The following is an 18,413-nucleotide window of genomic DNA, read 5'->3' as shown; positions in this document are numbered from 1 at the left end:
TCTTATTGAAAATCTTATGTCTTATTGTTTTGTTTTTTATAAGGTTAATAGCTCAGCAGCCAGCCAACTATTTGCGACAGAAGTGTCGGATCATGAATTTCTGTGGCTTTCGGATGTTGCTGAAGCACCGGGACTTTCCATAATAGCACCTAGAAGTAAAATAAAAAATACCAGTATTCTCAAGGATAGATTTTTCAGTTCCCAATTTAACAATAGACCACAGCTGCAAACACAACAGCTGTAAACTAACAGTTGTCAAAAGTGATACTGCTGGTACTGCTCTGCTTCAGCATTTAGAAACAGGCGTCTTATTCAAATGCAGAAATACCACAGAAAGAAATCCTTATAAAATAGTGATTTTAAAGAAGTTACAATGACCTCTACAGATGACCATAGACACATGAATCAGTGAACAATGCAGAAACATGACACTCTTCCTCTGTTGTTGCCTCCAGGCTTGGTTTCATTAAATCCCATCTTTCTTTAACATCTACAATTACACAAGAACTCCAAACCTGAGCACATCCAGAGGCCCTACAGAGCCGCTGTTCATGGCCAAAGATGGGGGTGAAAGTTATTAGTACAGGCACAAATCATCAAAAGGGCTTTAGTTTGTCAGATACCTGTGTCTTTGGGTTTGTCCAAATCCTGCGTATCTTTGTCATTTTATTAATGAACATTATGCAATTCTCCACTTTCCGGTGTTAATTCTAACTATATAGCTATGAATTATGTATAAAGGTGTATTATTCCTGTATGGTTTTTACTTTAACTGTCAGTTGTGTTGCATTTTAAGACAGGTGCTTTTGTTTTCCCCACTTTTAGATATGCAGCCTCAGTGGATGACATCTGGGGAGAAAAGGAACACTATGCAGACCAATTGAGACAACATCTCCTCTGTGCTGAAGCTCTGAGGTAGGATATTTTTTCTCATTACCAGCTGAGTTGTGTTTAATGTTGAACATTGAAAGTGTACAAAATATTTTAAATCCAGCGGCCTCTTTAGCTTCGTTATAAACTTCTTGAAAATTCATGAAATTATAGGATATGATCTGTAATAGACCAGAACTCCAGAATACCTAAATCTGAAATTACAACCCATTTAAGGAGCTCATTTGTCTTCTTTGTTGGTTCTCAGAGAACAGACACAAGGTGTTGGGGGAGGAGCAGCAGACTGGATGGAGAGGACTGAGACGAGATCTAAGACGAGCAGAAGATGCTGGATGAACAGAGAGAAAGGAAACACCAGTAAAGCAAAATATCGTCTTGATGCTTTGATTATTGAATGTTGTATCAAATGTCATGAAAAATCTCAGTCTAGTATGTCATAAAAAAAAAATAATATTATATAGTCATAGCCATAAAAATGTCAGTATAGCACATCATAGAGCATGTCAAAATATAGTATGTCGTAAAGATGTCTATGCTATAAGTATACTATGCATACAAATATTATAAAACTATCATAGTATAGCATGCCATAAAAAGTCATAGAATAATATTCCATAAAAAAGGGATAGAATACTATGTTGTACAAAAAAAAAAACATAGCATAGTATGTCATGAAAGTCAGAGAATAAATCTTCATAGAAATGTCATAACAAATATAGTATTGTATGTCATAAAAATTCACCATATAGTATGTCGTAAGAGTCATAAAAAAGTAAAAGTATATATCATGGAAATGTCATATAAAAATCATGTTATAGGTATGTCATAAAAAGTTATAGTATAATATGCCATTAAAATGTGATAAAAAAAACTTTATGAAAAAAGTTATACCATAGTTTTATTCTCAGTTTTACCTTAATGGTCGGTGGTCGGAACCAATGGTTGAGAGATTAGAGAGAAGGTCAGTGGCTTAATCCAAGAAAATGACATGGCTGTGAATCTGCAGGATCAAATCCTGCCCTCCCACTCCTCAAAGCTTTCAGTATTTCTGTGGTCGTTAATGTGAAACTACAACAAAAGTCTGAGGTGAAAAGATCAAATCCCGGCTCCCCTGTCTGGCTGAACAAAAGGTCAAACGTCTCAGATCAACTAGCTTAGGGAAGATAGAAGACTGGAGGTTTTGTGTTTGATCCTGTGAGGCACGATGGATTTTGAGGTCCAACACTGAACATGAAGTCAAAATATGCTATGAAACATTAGCCAAGTGTGTTAAATCAGATAGCTCAGGGTGATACAAGACTGGTCTGTAGACTTCAGGTTGTGTGTGCAATCACTTGGAGAGCTGGAAGGAGAGGGTTATGGAAAAGAAAACAACAAATTTTAGCTATTTTTTTTATTGAAAAATCTGAGGTTTTCTCACAGTAGATGACGTTGGATGACGTGGAGTTTTGGTCCGGAACTCTGCAGTCATCTGGGGAGAAAAGAAAAGAAGGATGATATAAGAATTTGAATGAAATTCACAGATACATGTGTGCCTACTACAACAGGCGTGCCAATTTAGGAAGCTAGCATATGATAGAGGGCTGCATTTATGAAGCACTATACTATATTTTTATGGCATACAGATACTGTATTAGTATTGAAGATACTGCACTGTACTTTAAATCTTTATGACATTTTGACACATTGTTTTTTCGAAATACTACGTTTTTTATTTTGATAAACTATGGTTTCCACGCATATGTAATTCCCCTGGTTACATTCTACACATCTACTATCAATTAAAAAAAAGGCAAAAATGCCAGATAAATATCTTAAAAAAAAAAAAAAACATTTAAAAAAATTCTGAAAGAATAATCAATGTTTCACTAGAATATTTTGCTTTACATGATGTTTCCTTACTCTGCGAGTTCATCCAGCATCTATCTTGTCTCGGAGGCGCTAAAGCAGTCTGATGAGCCTCCCTGTGGTTTTCCAGCTGCTCCTCCAGAGTTTTCTGGAGGACAGAGACACAAAAAAAACAAATTACAATCACAAAATCATTCAAATATAAAAATCATGTAATTTGACTGTTGCAGTTTCCAGCTGTGTGCAGACGGTAGTGTTTTTTCAGGTCAACCTTTCCTCACCTTTATGTCCTCCTCTCCTTCCAGTCTGCTGCTCCTCTCCCAACATCTTGTGTCTTTTCTCTGAGAACCAACAAAGAAGACAAACGAGCTTCTTAAATGGGCTTTAATTTCAGCTTCAGGTATTCTGAAGTTCTGGACATTAGAGACGATGATATTCTCGAGAAGTGTACATTTTTTCCCTGATAATGCTACACCATGAACAACAAACCCGTGTTGAAATCAGCAGGAAGAGAGTTAGTAACGTTACCTGTTAGAAGCAGATGGGCAGCACAGTCCTGCTTGGTTAAATAATAGAGCTACTAACGTTAACGGAGGTGCCATTGAGTTATTATTATGAAGCGTTCAAACTCTGCTCAGGAAAAAGGACTATTGGGTGAAGGTAAATTACAACGTTATGATGATGTGTTGAAATCTAATCTTGTAAAATTACGTTTTTTGCGAGAAACTTGAATAAATCCAGTTGTTAGGAGATGTTTTAACAGTAATATGAAATAGATATTAGAGAGGGAATTATGACCGGTTTAACTTCCTAACACTAGCTCTAAACAGCTTGCCAAGATTTTTTTTAATCAAAGCAAATATTTAAATAATCCTAATCATTTGAATTGTGTTTTTATGCAAACAACCACTATAGATGACAATAACAAAGTACAGTACAGTACTGTGTAGGCTACAGTACCCTCCTAATACACAGTGTGTGTGTGTGTGTGTGTACATGCACTGTTCTAGGTGACACATTGACAAACAGCTGCATGAGGGTGTCAGAATTCAGATATTGAAATGCCCCCTATTCTGTCCTCAAATCCTCCTCTCAAATACAACATGTGGAGTGTTTTTGGTCACCTGTGGAGGAATATGTAAAGTGGCAGAGACAAAAATTCCTGCTGTGAAATTGATGCAAGATTCCAGCAGCAATTTCAAATTAATTTCTGTCTCCACAGATACTGTACCCTGAAGCTCATATGCTAATGAGATTATACTTGTCTGTTTCCATTTGATGTTTGGAGTGTGATCTGAATCAGAATTTGATCTTCATTATAGTGGCAATATTGTAGAAGCCTCACATAAGAGTGAATCTGTACCATTATTTCTACATTGTGTATAATCATTCATGCAATTTAATTGATTCTCTAATCCCATCCCAGTAATTGTTAAGGTTGATATCGAACAATCCTCAAACATGGAAATTAAAATGTCCCTGTCTCAGTGGTTTCAAGGGTAGCAAAAATATTTGATTAGATATTAGACATACAGTTTTACATGCATAGTAAAAAAGTTGTTCTCAACTCCGTTCTTTAAAAGGGACTGTTTTTAACTTCTTACACGTATAAATCACTGCAGGTCGGTGTCCCATGCGCGCTCCCGTGTGGCTACGCTGTTCAGTCAAGACTCCAACACAAACTACACAGAAGCACCAAAACCTCAAAGTTATATCTAGTTGTTAAACAAGTTGGCCGCGGTCAGAGGACGCGGGGGAGACCGTAGTCTTGGTCTCCAGGGCCGGAGACTGCTGTACTCTGCTCCTCTGCCTGCCTGCTTGCCTTCACTCACACACACCGCGCTCGTTCTCGCGCTTTCGATCAACTCTCACGTGCATGCGCGCACACTACACACTGCAGAAGAGTTAGTTTAGCTTTGAGAATATCTAGTGAATGTACAGTGGACGTTTGTGCAGAAATAAATGCTGCAGCTCCTCCAGACCAACAGAGGTTTCCCTCCATTGATTCATGGAGAGACCTCCGTCTGGTCAGCTAACATTACTACCAAGCAGGTGAAATATAGAGTGATATTGTGGTTTTAGCTGACGTGTGTCGCCTCACTGTGTTGAGCGATGCTCGTTCATGTCTATGTAGAGCAAGCACAAGCGTGATCAACAGTACACTGACTTTGGTTGACTTAACGGCCACAGGTGTGGCTGTTAACAAGCAATTTCTGATTCTTATAAATAGTCCCTTTAAAGCATATTGTAAAATGTTACAATTCAAAAAAAGTTGAGAAAATGGGATAGAACAAGCACACTTGCCATTCATGAAGGACAATTAAAATTGTTTTTGCTCCAACTCAATCAATAGCAGAAAATGGAGGTTCTAAACAGCACACATTGTATGTCGTAGTCATTCAGCGTTCTGTTTAAATAAGCTTTGTCAAATCTTAATTAATTCAGGCTCCAACAGAATGGTGCCTCCACAGTCAAAATTTACCCAACTAACGTCAAGTGATAATTCGCCACTTCATGTGATAATGTACCACTCTGTGTGATTATTTTCCAGACGTAGTCTTAATGACGTAAATAATTTTCTTTTATTCAATACAATAATCAGACACTGTATTCATAAACAATCAGTTTCTTGCAATTGTTAAGAGATGGACAAATTAAAATGAAAATCAACAAGCAGCCAATCACTTCATCAAATCAACCGTACATTCAATGGAGCAGGATCTTTGAGGTTGCTGAAATGACTCTGTGGCTTGTACGGATGTGACACACCACATACATGCCTGTATAGCAGATCCTTTCCCCCTCATACAAAATACGAAAAATAGTTTTGAGCATTATGGCCTATAATTCATTTTCAAGTAACAAACTAGAAATATCAAATGATTAGCCTACTAAAATATATAGCTTTGCATTTATGCAAATGTAGCTGTACTGCCATCACTGAAGTTTGCCGTATGCTCTCTCTGTGCAAACTGTATAAACTCCAGACGATTTTCAGACAGATTACACAGTAAGAGTATAAAACACAATATGTTTCACTGACATGAAAATATTCAAACACTCTTTTCAAGCAACATTCCTAATTGGTTTGATGCTGGCTGAATGCAGCTAGCTATAGGCACTTGGACACTCGGGGATTTAATGTGTAGTGAAGAACGCAGCACCATCACGGTTTCTTCTTCTTTTGAAATACTACAATTCTCAGATGACTTCAGTGGAATGACTGTAATGCCCACAAGGCAAAGAAGGCATGTATTTGTCAAAACTTAGTATAAAATGATGGATTGTGAAACAAATTGGTCCAACCAAAGAGAGCCAAGTAAACATTTTCTTTTCTGCATGTATTTTCTACAGCGTAAACACTGAAGATAATGCATGCACTGTAATGACAACAGACTAAGCCCTTGTAAAATTATTACCAAAGGCATTTTCTATAGTATATATATATATAAGTGTGTAACTTCTGCATTTAATGGTTTACTATTGGTCAAAACATCAGTATATTACACATTGTGGTATTTTGGCATCCCGAAGAAAATCGCCAGTTCAACAAAAGAAAACAAGACCTATTGATACGTAGACAACTGTCCAAGTCTTAACAGGGGTCAGGTCAGAGTAGGGGTTAACATAATACATTAAACTATACATATAAATGTAAGACGCATATAAGCCTTATGAGCAGTCATTGGAACTTTTACTGCCCAGCTCAATCACATAAGGTTCAGAGAAGAATGTTAAAACACACAGACAACTACCATACTGTGTCCGAAATTAACTTTTTGACTCACCGGCCAAGGGACAAACACATTTTCTATAGTCCCCGGGGAGGACTGGATGCCGTTAGTCTCGAGCCCACATGGTAAAAAAACGAGTGCAGTCACGTTTTGAAAAGTTTGGCATTGACTTGGTAACAAAGTAACGTTATTGGTTCTCGTAACATCCCTAGTGTGTGTGTGTGTGTGTGTCAGCCTCCGACACAGAGCAGAGGAGCGCTCCCATAAGTGACAGCAAAACGCAGTAGAGACTCTCAGTGTAACCGAGCATAATTTTTTTATTACATGACTATTTTATTTACTCAACAGTGTGCAAATAGCCTTCCGAGATTTACTCGCTAAAAGGAAAATCAAGCTACATTTGATGCTTGGCGGGTGGTAATTTTGGACCCTGCTACCATCATTAGAAAACCCTTACTGGTTACTGTTCATTTTATGTCCTAAAGAATGAAATATTGTCTCAGAACTATTGTATTAATCTCTCAAGAGATTAATCTCTGGTGCAAATCTATCCCCCTTGGGGGCTTGGTGCTGTGCTCATTCAAGGATAATTTGAAGTTCTCCATCAGGTTTTTGTTTGTAATTTCATGACGCACGCACGCACGCACGCACGCACGCACGCACGCACGCACGCACGCATGCACACATCTGTTTAAATTGCAGGACAGCATATGATAATCTTGTTTTGGATAAACATTCTCAGTTGCAAACATTAAAGCACATTATTTGGAATTAAAGTCAGTCAGTTTTTAGCCTTAGTAGTACTATAGAAATCTTTTGGGAAAGTATCTACGTAGGCTCTTTGGCCAGAGGGCTCTTACCCAAGCATTAATTAGTATTCGAGTGACCCTCTGCATTTATATTCTTCAAACATGTCAGAAATATTTTGGACCCTAGGCCATCAACTCATTTATAAATGAGGCACTTTAAAACATCCAGTGTACAGAATTATGAGTAGAAGCAACGTCTGGTTCTTGTTAGAACTCTGGCAGCAGCGTTTTGAATGTGCTGCAGTTGTCAGATGCTCTTTTTGGAAATATCAAACAAAAGACCTTTGCAATAGTCCCGCCTGCTGGAGATTAAAGCATTAATGTGTGTCTTTAAATCTCACAAGACATGAAACCTGTTGTTCTTGCCATTTGTTTTGAATGATGAAAGGCTGATTTAGTTATTGCCTTGATGTGGCTGCTAAAGCTAAGAGTCTATCCAAGATTTCTGATTTGGCCTTTGGTCTTTTTAAGCCCTGGAATAAACAAACACTAACTAAGTATTTCCCTCTCTGTCGTGTCTATATTTAAGTAAAAGAAATAAGGTTTGATCTAGTTGTTTACTTTTTCAAAGCACCGACACTGTGAGTCTATAGTACCATCGTCATTGGATGAAAGCGCTAAATTAATCTGTGTGTCATCTGTTAAATATCCTTACGGTCTTAAATGATTTGGCAGAAGGAGAGCCTAGATGTTGAAAAATAGAGGCCAAAGAATTGAACCCTGGGGGATGAAAATAACTAAATAAATATAGACAGAATAGTTTGTTATATTACATATATACAATCCTACTTACGTATTTGTATTCTGTCCAATCGATAATATTAACACTTTTTTTTTAGGTACATTAAGCTGATGTTTAAATCAATTAGGCAATTGGACACACCATTTCAGCAAAGCAACAACTTGTGGCTATTCTTTATACATCTCCATCCAACATTTGCAAGGTTGTTTAACAGGGTAGTTCTATCCCTCCAAAGACTAATTTGAAGTTACACAGACCCATTTCCAAATCCTTTTAAAGGACAAATTGAGAAATTGAGTCAGAGCAAAAAATTATTACCATCTCCTCAAGAGTGGGTGCCAATTTTTGAAAATATGTAATTTCCTTTAGAAGATACCTGTTCTACCAATTTCACTTTACTTTGAAAGCACATGAAAAGTCTCAAAACTCATTTCCAGTGCAGTCGGACTCTGAAATGAATGGCAGTGGCAAATAACAGTAAAATTGGTTTATTGACAGATACATATATAAAAGGTTTCCTGCCACAGCAATGCATACAATTCATTCTATTATAGGCTCAGTAATGGTCTTTAGTCTTTTTTCCCCCTTTCTCAAGTTTCAAGTTTATTTCATTTATATAGCACTTTAAAAGGCAAACAGGTTTTGCACCAAAGTGCTTTACAAATTCAGACATACAGTATATGTATACACATACAAGCATAAAGCCTACGTATACGTGCATATATATTGTGGAACCAAGACAAGATTACAATAGAAACAAGTTTAGACAATTTAAACTACTGACTAAAGACTTGCATTTATATAGCGCCTTTCTAGTCTTCCGACCACACAAAGCGCTTTACACTACATGTCAGCGTTCATCCATTCACACACGCATATTCATGCACTGATGGCAGCATGCAAGTTGCCAATCTGCCCATCAGGATCTAATCTAAATACTCATTCACACACCGATGGCACAGCCTTCGGGAGCAATTTGGGGTTAAGTATCTTGCCCAAGGACAATACTACATGTGACCGGAGGAGCTGGGTATCCAACCTTCCGATTGGTCAACGACCCGCTCTTGCTCTGAGCCACAGCCGCCCAAGCTAGTATGACATGGATTCCTTAGGTTTTCTAGTTTCATATGCCAGTATTGTTGTGTTAATACGTTAAATAAATTATAGTTGTTAAAACCAATACGCGTTAACTGCCCTTTGTGAGGGGAAATGGCTTTATTCTTTGATTTTTAGATTGCTGGAAAAAACTTGACAAAACCTGACAATGACTGATATATTAGACTTCGGGACATCTCTGACTACATACATCCTGAAAATCAGTGTCTCCTCTCCTCATCCCTCTGTGTGCACAAGTGTTGACATAGGCTACTTCAAAGTTTGCGGGCCCTCTTCCCCTAAACGACAGCGTTTTGAGGCTGATGTCTACGCGCAAATTATGTCATCGCAGCTTTCGCTTTGTGAGCGAAGGCTCTGCAAGTTGTCGCGGCGCTTGGTTGTGCACCTCTGACATTTTGTAACTATGCGCCCACTGAGTGCGCTGCACCTTTTATTTTAACATGGAGGAAGGAACACAAGGGAAGACTGGCCAGACAGGTTCGCCTGTACAGACATCTCTACGACTGTTCATTGAGAGACCACAGGGACAGTCGCATGTCATTAACTCCTTGGACAGAAATAGGCAACACACTGGGGAAAGAAGAGGCCTTTTGCTGCAGGCTGTGAAGGAATATGAGAGATCATTTTGTAAAAGCTAAAAAAAGGTCTCGTGGAAAGAGTGGCGACCTGAGGGAATGTATCGAGAGACGAAAGGTAATTTTGACTTGGAAGTAAGCGACAGTAGTAATTACAGTACACAAATGCAATGTTTTGCGGTACATCAGTGTTTACTGTTGCCAGGCAGCCTACTTTCCTTTCCGGTAACACTCGTTGACTTCTTGCTTATCCACAGAATATTTTGTTTGTACGCCCACAACAGTTTCGGAGCATATTGCATCAAACAATGCGTTGAGCATAAACGCAGTTGTGCATGCTCATAGCAGGGCTGTGTATTGTCAAGAATCTGGCGATAGGTATCATGATACAGGGGTTACGATTCAATATATTGCAATATATGGCGATATTTCTCGCGCAAGTATAAACAAATCTTTACGCACCGTCCCTCTAGCAGTGCACGGCTGCAATTCTGTGCGTAATACAGCGTCCGGAGGATTCTGCTCAGCCCTTTTGGTCCGAGCCCCCCCTATGGGTTGCATCGGAAAGCAATAGAGTTTTCATTATTTATCAATACATGTTTATCGTATACAATGTTTATTATAATATGATGAATTTTGAGAATTTGAAAAGGACACAAAAGCTCATTTGGACATGCATTGCCGTGCAGCTGGCATCAAACCACAGATCAGTCTACAACGATGAACAATGTGGACTAGTGGTTTTGATAGTCGACTGGTCTTTGAAACCTGTATTATTCACATGGAGAGCTAACTCTGAAAAGATATACATGTTAGTTTCTATCAAGTGACAATAAAATGCAACAGCAGGCCCCCTTTGCCATGAGAGATTTAGCTACGAACCTCTTAAGAACCCTTATTTTTTAGTGTGTGTTACTCTCCTGTCTTGAAATGTGTAAATATCACATTTCTCTTTCTGCTGCCTCAATATTAACATGGCGGTCTACTGATCCTCAAAGGATGACGGGATGAGATTCATCTAAGAACTTAATTTTCAAGGTTATTGGCACATAACATTATGATCCAGCCGAGTCACTCAACGGTGCTTTTTCTGGATAGTCATCTCCTTCCTGCAAATTAATGCCATATTGTACTTTTTCAGTGCTTTGCCCTCTGAGGTACTGAACGCCCTTGATAATTAGTTTTCTTTTCAGACAGAATATTTTACTGGTTTGAGGTTGGTATTCCACATACTAATGGGCTTTTAAGATTCAGTTTTATCACATGGCTAGGAGATTCAGAAGTGGGCTGATGTGTGAATTGGATATGAGGTGTTAATGCTCAAAGGAGAATATGCCCTAAATTTTAAGGTTGCTTGCTGAAACAGTTACCTTTGGTTTGTTTCAAGCAATAACCACTAGTGTGAAAAACCATTATGGAAGTGTGCCAAATCTGCAGTTCCTGTAACGATCATGAAAGTGCACTTCCATCCACCTGTTTCGATACATTTTCAATTTGTGAACAAAAGACCTGAGTGGGAACGCCAGAAATGCGAATAACACCTTGAAAACAAGTTCTTACACTTGGCTGAGGTTGAAAAGGTGGTGTTTTGATAAAAAATATGATAAAGTGCAACAGAAAAGGCGTAGTGAATAAATCATGATGTACAGTACATGAAGCATATTACTTACAAAACATTGTGGCAGACAAATATTAGATCAGCATGATGCGATGAGGAGACTGTAACCTTCCTCAAATTAATACATGAAACAAACAGAGAGATCATATTCTATCATGTTTTACAACATTGTTTTCAATTGCTTGACATTACACTGGCACTCTTATAATAACGTCATCTTGTTGCGCCGTCTTCTTTTTTAGTGGTTAAATTGTACCCGACTGGAGAGTTGGTGCCACCGACTGTTTATCTCAATGCACCCAACTCCTGATATTCAATGGCAGTAGTAAATGGAAACGCACATTAATTCATGTTTCCTTTTTCAGATTTTCTGGAAATTGGGTTAAAATTAGGGTTGTTAAATTAATACAATAATCTAAAATAATAATCAATAATTGCAAATTTGTTTTAACGCCACTATAATTTTACTCACTGAGCAAAAGAGGACACCTTCTATTTTTGTACTTTCTATATCATGGTCAACAAACAGCTGGGGGCAGCTTCTCACAAAGCTTAAAAGTTGTATAGTTCAAGGCTTCTCTGTTGCCTTGAAATACTGTATGTCTTAATCATTAGCTTGTATCTCAGATTCATGAATCACACAGACATATTCATGTCACTGCTGCTTTGTTCTTTTTCAATTCTTTATAAATCTGAAAAGAAGAGAAGGTACATTATTCCTTTTTGAACATTTTGTTGATTGAGGAGAGCTTTTGATTCCAAAAATGGACACATTAGCAAGGATACATGATTTGGAGTGCCTGGTTGACTCATTGCCTCTTTCCTCTTCTTGATTTTACTTTCGTATGATTTGACATTCTCATAAATTTCTCCCTAATGGTAAAGTTTGAAAAGTTTAGTAAAAGAAATAAATGGAGCTAAGGTCTTTGAGAGCAAAAATTGTGATTTCCCTCATGATGTGGTCACTAAGAGACGCTTTTAACAAGATTCTCCTTCTTGGAACAGGACAGACCATTAGCGTTACAACGTTTACCATGTTCACCATTAGCATGTTTGCCTGCTAACATTAGCTAATTAGCACTAAATAAGCACAGCTAAAGGTAAAATATTGGACAAATTTGGGCACATTAGTGACCTGCTGACTGACCAACATTGCCATCACTATGCCGTGCAACTGAGAACTACAGATTCAATTTTGATGAACACTGAGTTATGTTTTACATTCATCTACAGTGGGTTCTGGCAGTTTCAGGGTTACATTTAACAAACACAGGGATACATTATTTGTTTGTTCATACAGGTAGTGATGCAGTTTCTCTCTATCTCTCACCCACACACACACACTGGATCAGATCTAAACAAACATAACAGTTCTCACTTTAATATATAGTTTGAGTTCAGAGCCAAAACAAAACTTTCTTTATGAATTTCTCAGTATATTAGTTTTTGGCGCAGAGGAGGACCACATCACTTGTTGGGGATTATTTGTTTGGTTTTGTCTTTTGTGTCAAAGAAATAGAAAGAATCAGAAGTCTTGTGTCCAGACTAGATTTAGAGAAACTCATTCATTTCCAGCAGGGGGGATTATTGTAACTCTCTCTTGTCTGGTCTTCCCAAAAAAGCTATTAAAAGGTGCTTTATACAATATCCAGAGTATTAATATAGCATCAAACAAATATTTGTATGTAACGGTAAAGAAGAGTAAAGTCTACCTGAGCATAGAATGAAATCACTCTCCCTCGGTGTGTGTTGTATTAGCTACAAGGCACCGGCTCAGCTGTCACCATATTGAGAGCTGTGCGGAGGCAATAGAAATGCTCCCGAACTCTCATTTAGCACCTTTAAAACAACTCCCGCTAAATCAGAACTCTAACAAGAACCAAGAGAACTGAGTATATTACTCCTGTTCTTAATGTTTACACTGACTTCCAGTAACCATATGGAATTAAGCAATAAGACATGAGAGGCTGTGGTTTACAGTAGGGATGTGCAAAAATACTATTCAAAAATCACTGGGAATAAGTACATTTGTATTAGAATAAACGCCGCATCGAAGTAGAGCCGCTGCTTTGTGTCGAAACGGGCCAGCTGAGGTGGTTTGGGCATCTGATCATGACGCCTACTAAACGCCTCCCTTTAGAGGTTTTCCGGGCACGCCCAACTGGTAAGAGGCACTGGGGTAGACCAAGAACACGCTGGAGAGATTATATATCTCGTCAGGCCTGGGGAACGCCTTGGGGTCCCCCGGGAAAAGCTGGAAAATGTTGCTGGGGAGAGGGAAGTCTGGGATTCCCTGCTAAGCCTGCTGCCCCCGTGACCCGGATAAGTGGAAGTAAATGGATGGATGGACTACTGTGTTAGTAGTGAGTAAAATATAGTGCAGTAAAAACTACACAATGAAAAAACACAAGACCATTCATGTATCCCATATGGTGCCTGCAGTGAGATGAAATATGCCATTTATCCAAATTATTGGCTAATGTCTCTTTGCCACCATATGCCTTGGTTGTCATGGTTTCTGAATTAATTGCAATAAGTCTTGTATGCTTTCCCTCTCAGTAGGGTGTTGGGGTTTAACATGGATGAATGTTTGGTTCTGAAGTGGAGTCGTAAATTAGCTCATATTATGATTAATTGCGGAGATAAAGGTTAAACTCAAATGTAATTAAAGGTTAAAGACTAATAGAAAATCATCTTCCTGGAAAGAAGTTCCTCTGACCTTCAACAGATGTTTGTTTGTTGGTTAAGAGGCCCCCACTTTATTCACGTTTAGTTTTTTTTTGTTTTTTTCTCAATCAAATTACCTTGCTTCTGCCCTCATAATGATTGATGAGTCATGTTGAACATTTCATCAGAATTAATTTACTGTAGATCCTGATGTATCTACCTACAGTGCAGCTGTGCAATGGTTTCAATATCCACCCTTAACACACTCAGACTAGGTTTTTTTTTAAGTATCCTGTTACAAAACGTTGTTCTGACTACACCAAGTTGAGGATGTGAACTGTTCTCCAGTCACAGGGACAGAGCTCAGTGGGACAGTAGAAAAGAAGCATAACAGCACCTCTTCTATTGCAGGCAACTGGGAAAGTCTGGACCAAGACCCCCATCCTTAGATCATCAGTGAAGAGTTCACTGCGTGTTATGGGAACTACACTGCCGTCAGCCACAAAGCTGGTGCTGCAGATGGCCTTTCACATCACTGAGGGTGAGCTCTCCTCTCTTTACAACATTTATACCAAGCGTTGCTTGAAGAAGACCCAGAGGATCAAAGCTTCCAGTGACCTGAGCTATAGACTGTTCCTGCAGGCTTCAGGTCAGCTGAACGCCTGAAAGGCCCAGACACACCAAACTGACATCAAAGAACAAGCGGCGACGAAAGCCGACGTCGCCTCACGTAGCCTTTGTCTTGGCCGGCAAGTTGCACTTGAACACACCGCAAAGATTACAGCAAACGGCCAGTTAGAGCATACGTTTTGCGCCTGCGTGTGAGGAAATAACTCTCCACACCAGTAGATAGCGGCCGTAGTCTGTATTAGTCATTCAAAAAGGGAAACCGGGAGACCGAGGACGGCGGATATACAGTACAAGCCGTTGTTATGATAAGTACATGAAACAAAGCGCCGTTTGTCGACCATTTTCACACCACTCCAACTCACCACTTAGCTTCATTCCAAATGGCCATGTCGTTGTTAAAATATCCGTGTATTGGAATGATGAGATGAGATAAAGATGAAGAGCTTTTTGTGCGCCTGCTTGACTTTACTCAGAATCAGAAAGATTTCTCCGCCTCAACATGCTGAATCGGCCGAAAAACCTCAGTCACAGGCAGACTAGCGCCAACGGTGCAGGACACACCGCAAAAACTAGGCCAACAGAAACTCGCCGACAGCCTCAAACTGGCCAATGGCCGACCAAAGGCTTGATGTGTCAGGGCCTCAACAGATGATCAGTGGACCAGCCTACGGCTAGAGCGCCTCTCAAGGACTCTCATTACGAACACATCACACACTCATATTCACTACACAAACACAATTACCTACCGCCTGACATTCAATTCTGTTCTTTATTATCCCACTGTATTGCAACTGCACTTCAGCTCCTGAAGTTCTATGAATAATTTCCATCAATCTAATATTACAAGCTTAATATTGGATATACAAACATCATGAAAATGAAAATTCAATGTCTAGGCTAATTAATTTAACAAGTCAAATATGCCAATTTAATCACAAAGAAATCTAATACTAATTACATTATGCTATAGGCATAAAGGGATACAGTAATCTTTACAATTTAAACAAAGTGTTACAGGTTCAGCTTGAAGAGTTAGATGACGATAGTGAATAACTGACACGGTGGATGTGACTGTATTGACACAATGCGAGTTATTGGATTAAAATTTAAAACTTTAAGGCTTTTCAGCTTTTAATTAGTTATTTTTAAACATTGCAACCGGACTATGAATAGCATCATCTGTTGATGTCCAGATAAGAATATGACTGTTCAGTTATAGCCTGTATTAATTCTACTCTAATGCTTTATGTAGAAATCAGAGATCCTCCCCAAGACCAAAGTGTCCCTCAGTACATCTAAAGCCATTAAAAAAAAACACAAAAATTGAGTAAATAGAAACATCTTGAAACAAGGCCATTCAAAGTCTATCAGCCAAAGACTGAGAATACATTTTTTTTCTGTGCAGGAAAAATACATCTGTAAACCTTCATTACATGCAGTGTAGAGCAATGAGATGATGAGATTACACTTTCTGATTAATATTTACCAACCATAGGTTCTGCTGTCATGTTGTTGATTCGTCTAATTTAGAATATCAAACTATACATACTAAGCTGAGATAACGAGGCTCACAAGATTGTTTCTACGTAGCTCTTCAAATGCAAGTAGACAAAAATAAAGCCATTATTATTCCTGCAATTTGATACTTATTCTTTCCAAAAACAAGACGACCACAGCAACTTGTTTGTTGCTTGCTTGGTTCGTTTTTCAGGGATACAAAATGTACAAAAATACAAAAACACTATTTTCGGGTGGCAACAACAGCAAACACGCACACGTTCAAAAACTGCAAAGACAGAATAATAAGTAGACAACACTAAGAGCCTGGTGTACATCACATCACACCAGCAGTCAAAAATGTCTCCTGCCTCCTACTGCATGTCAAAATGCCACTGCAACAACACACAACTATTTTGGGAACATGTAATTAGCTTGAGCCAATTTATAATTACACATTTAGATAGACAGAATATGCATAAGTTTGAAGTGTTTTGGGGAAGTGCACATGGTAGATGGTACATGAACGGCGATTTGCCCACTGACAGCTCATCTCCACGGATGGAGTCGCTGCTTCAAGAACCACATCAGTGGCCATCATGTCCTAGACTCATCACTGGGATGGATTTTCACTACGCGTGATACACCTACAGTACATGCTCCCATGCTCTTTGATGAACCGGCAATGTGGTGTGCAGGGTGTCTACTGCTTGTCTTTTTGACCCTGCAGAGTTAGGCCATGGCTCTACCCAGTTCAGTTGCATACTATGTGGGTTGGCTAACCTACTTCTCCGCTGTTGCGGCCTAGGTTATAAAGAAGTAGATGGGCTGCAACGACTAACCTCTAGCCGGTCAGGATCAGTGGGGTTGGGTCGATGTTCTGTCACGACAGGTCATGCATTCATTGGGCTCCACAACCTTTCCATAATCATCACGATCTGTGTAACAGAACATGTGTCAATTTGATCATAAACATTCCTATAGAGATATTGTGGTTAGTTGTTGTGTCTCTCTAGCCAAACAGCTACCGTGGTGCTAATGAAGCAGCTAGGTGGCTCACACTAACAAGCTGCCGTCGTGCTCGGCTTGTGATTGGCTTGTGGCATGAAAGTTAATAAGAACCTTTTTGGTGGCAAAAAAAACAAGATGGCAACTGCCAAAATGCCAAACTCTAGGCTTTAAAACGGCAGTCCACAAACCAATGGGTGACGTCACGATGACTACGTCCACTTCTTATACACAATCTATGGATTTAACACTGTGAATACACACTAGAAGCAAACCTATGATGTGCTTTGTGTGCATGATTAGTATTTGTGTGTATTGTGAAAATATTTATTCTCTTGTTGGTTTCTGTACAATTATGCGTTAATTATGCATATACAATATTAAGGTATTACCAGTACTTCAATACATTTACATGGTTAGGAGTGAGTCATAATATGCAATTGACAGGCTTTATAAATGTCTGATATGCTTATGCAGTGAGCAAAGTATAATGTGAAAAGTATTCGGATATTAAGACCTACAATTCTACATATTTAATAAAACACCTGTGGGATCCAGTAGAGCACATAGGGTTTCAATTATATAAGTAGCAAGCAATGTGCTCAGGCGTACTCAGTCATCAAGTACACGATGTGTAATTTCTACATTTGAATGAAACCTACGTGCAGCCATAAAAACAGTTTACACCACCCAGTCTTAGCAAACAAAAGCTGGCCACAGCTGCTGTCTCTCAAGGAGGTTGCAAAGCCGGTGGCGTCTCCCTACAATACGTGTGTGTTTTAATGCAAGCTGTGCTAAGCTAAGTGTACAATTTTCTACTTTTACCTTTACTTTCTATGTAACGTTACTTTTGACAACAATGTCTTGGAGTTCAGGAAGAACCCTAGCTGCCTAACGTTAACCTGACATGGTGAAACAAATAACCACAGCTAAGTTAACACTGCTTAGCTAACGTTAGCTGGCGTTAGTGTGATAAAGGCACTGTCTAGGTGCTGCGATGGTCCCACAGAATAAATGAAATCAATCAACTAAGTGTGCCATTATTGTGAAATGTTGCTAGGGCAACCTAATGACCACAAAGTAAAAGTAATTCGGTCAGCATCACAAACACGTACCCTTCACATCTTTTTCCCTTTGCTTTCTTTTTTCTTTCTTTCTTTGAGGGGAGTAAATTAAAGGATATCCCTTTAAAGCTTCCAGCCATCACAACAAAGGCAGCACAAAGGAAACTACACAGTGAACAACCCTGAACAAGACAGACATCTAAACTCAGCGGGC

The 18,413-nt window shown here is 38.9% G+C and overlaps 2 long non-coding RNA genes across 2 annotated transcripts in view; one reads left to right on the top strand and one right to left on the bottom strand.

Moving 5' to 3' along the window:
- The window catches only part of LOC119499861, a 64,428-nt gene extending 63,169 nt beyond the window's left edge, over window positions 1–1,259 (top strand). Inside the window, exons 2-3 of the long non-coding RNA XR_005209461.1 lie at window positions 826–915; window positions 1,139–1,259. This is a non-coding gene — a long non-coding RNA (uncharacterized LOC119499861). The remainder of the gene's footprint in view (window positions 1–825; window positions 916–1,138) is intronic.
- Window positions 1,260–2,271: 1,012 nt separating this feature from the next.
- LOC119500164 lies at window positions 2,272–17,071 on the bottom strand. Its single transcript, XR_005209565.1, has 4 exons — window positions 16,970–17,071; window positions 3,021–3,080; window positions 2,794–2,887; window positions 2,272–2,362 (listed from the first exon to the last, which is right to left on the bottom strand). It is a non-coding gene; the product is annotated as an uncharacterized LOC119500164 (long non-coding RNA).
- Between the last annotated feature and the right edge of the window lie 1,342 nt (window positions 17,072–18,413).

This window comes from Sebastes umbrosus, chromosome 13 (assembly GCF_015220745.1).
Source record: "Sebastes umbrosus isolate fSebUmb1 chromosome 13, fSebUmb1.pri, whole genome shotgun sequence".
NCBI lineage: Eukaryota > Metazoa > Chordata > Actinopteri > Perciformes > Sebastidae > Sebastes > Sebastes umbrosus.
Note: the sequence above shows the minus strand (reverse complement) of the source record. Positions and strands in the feature narration are given on the sequence as shown.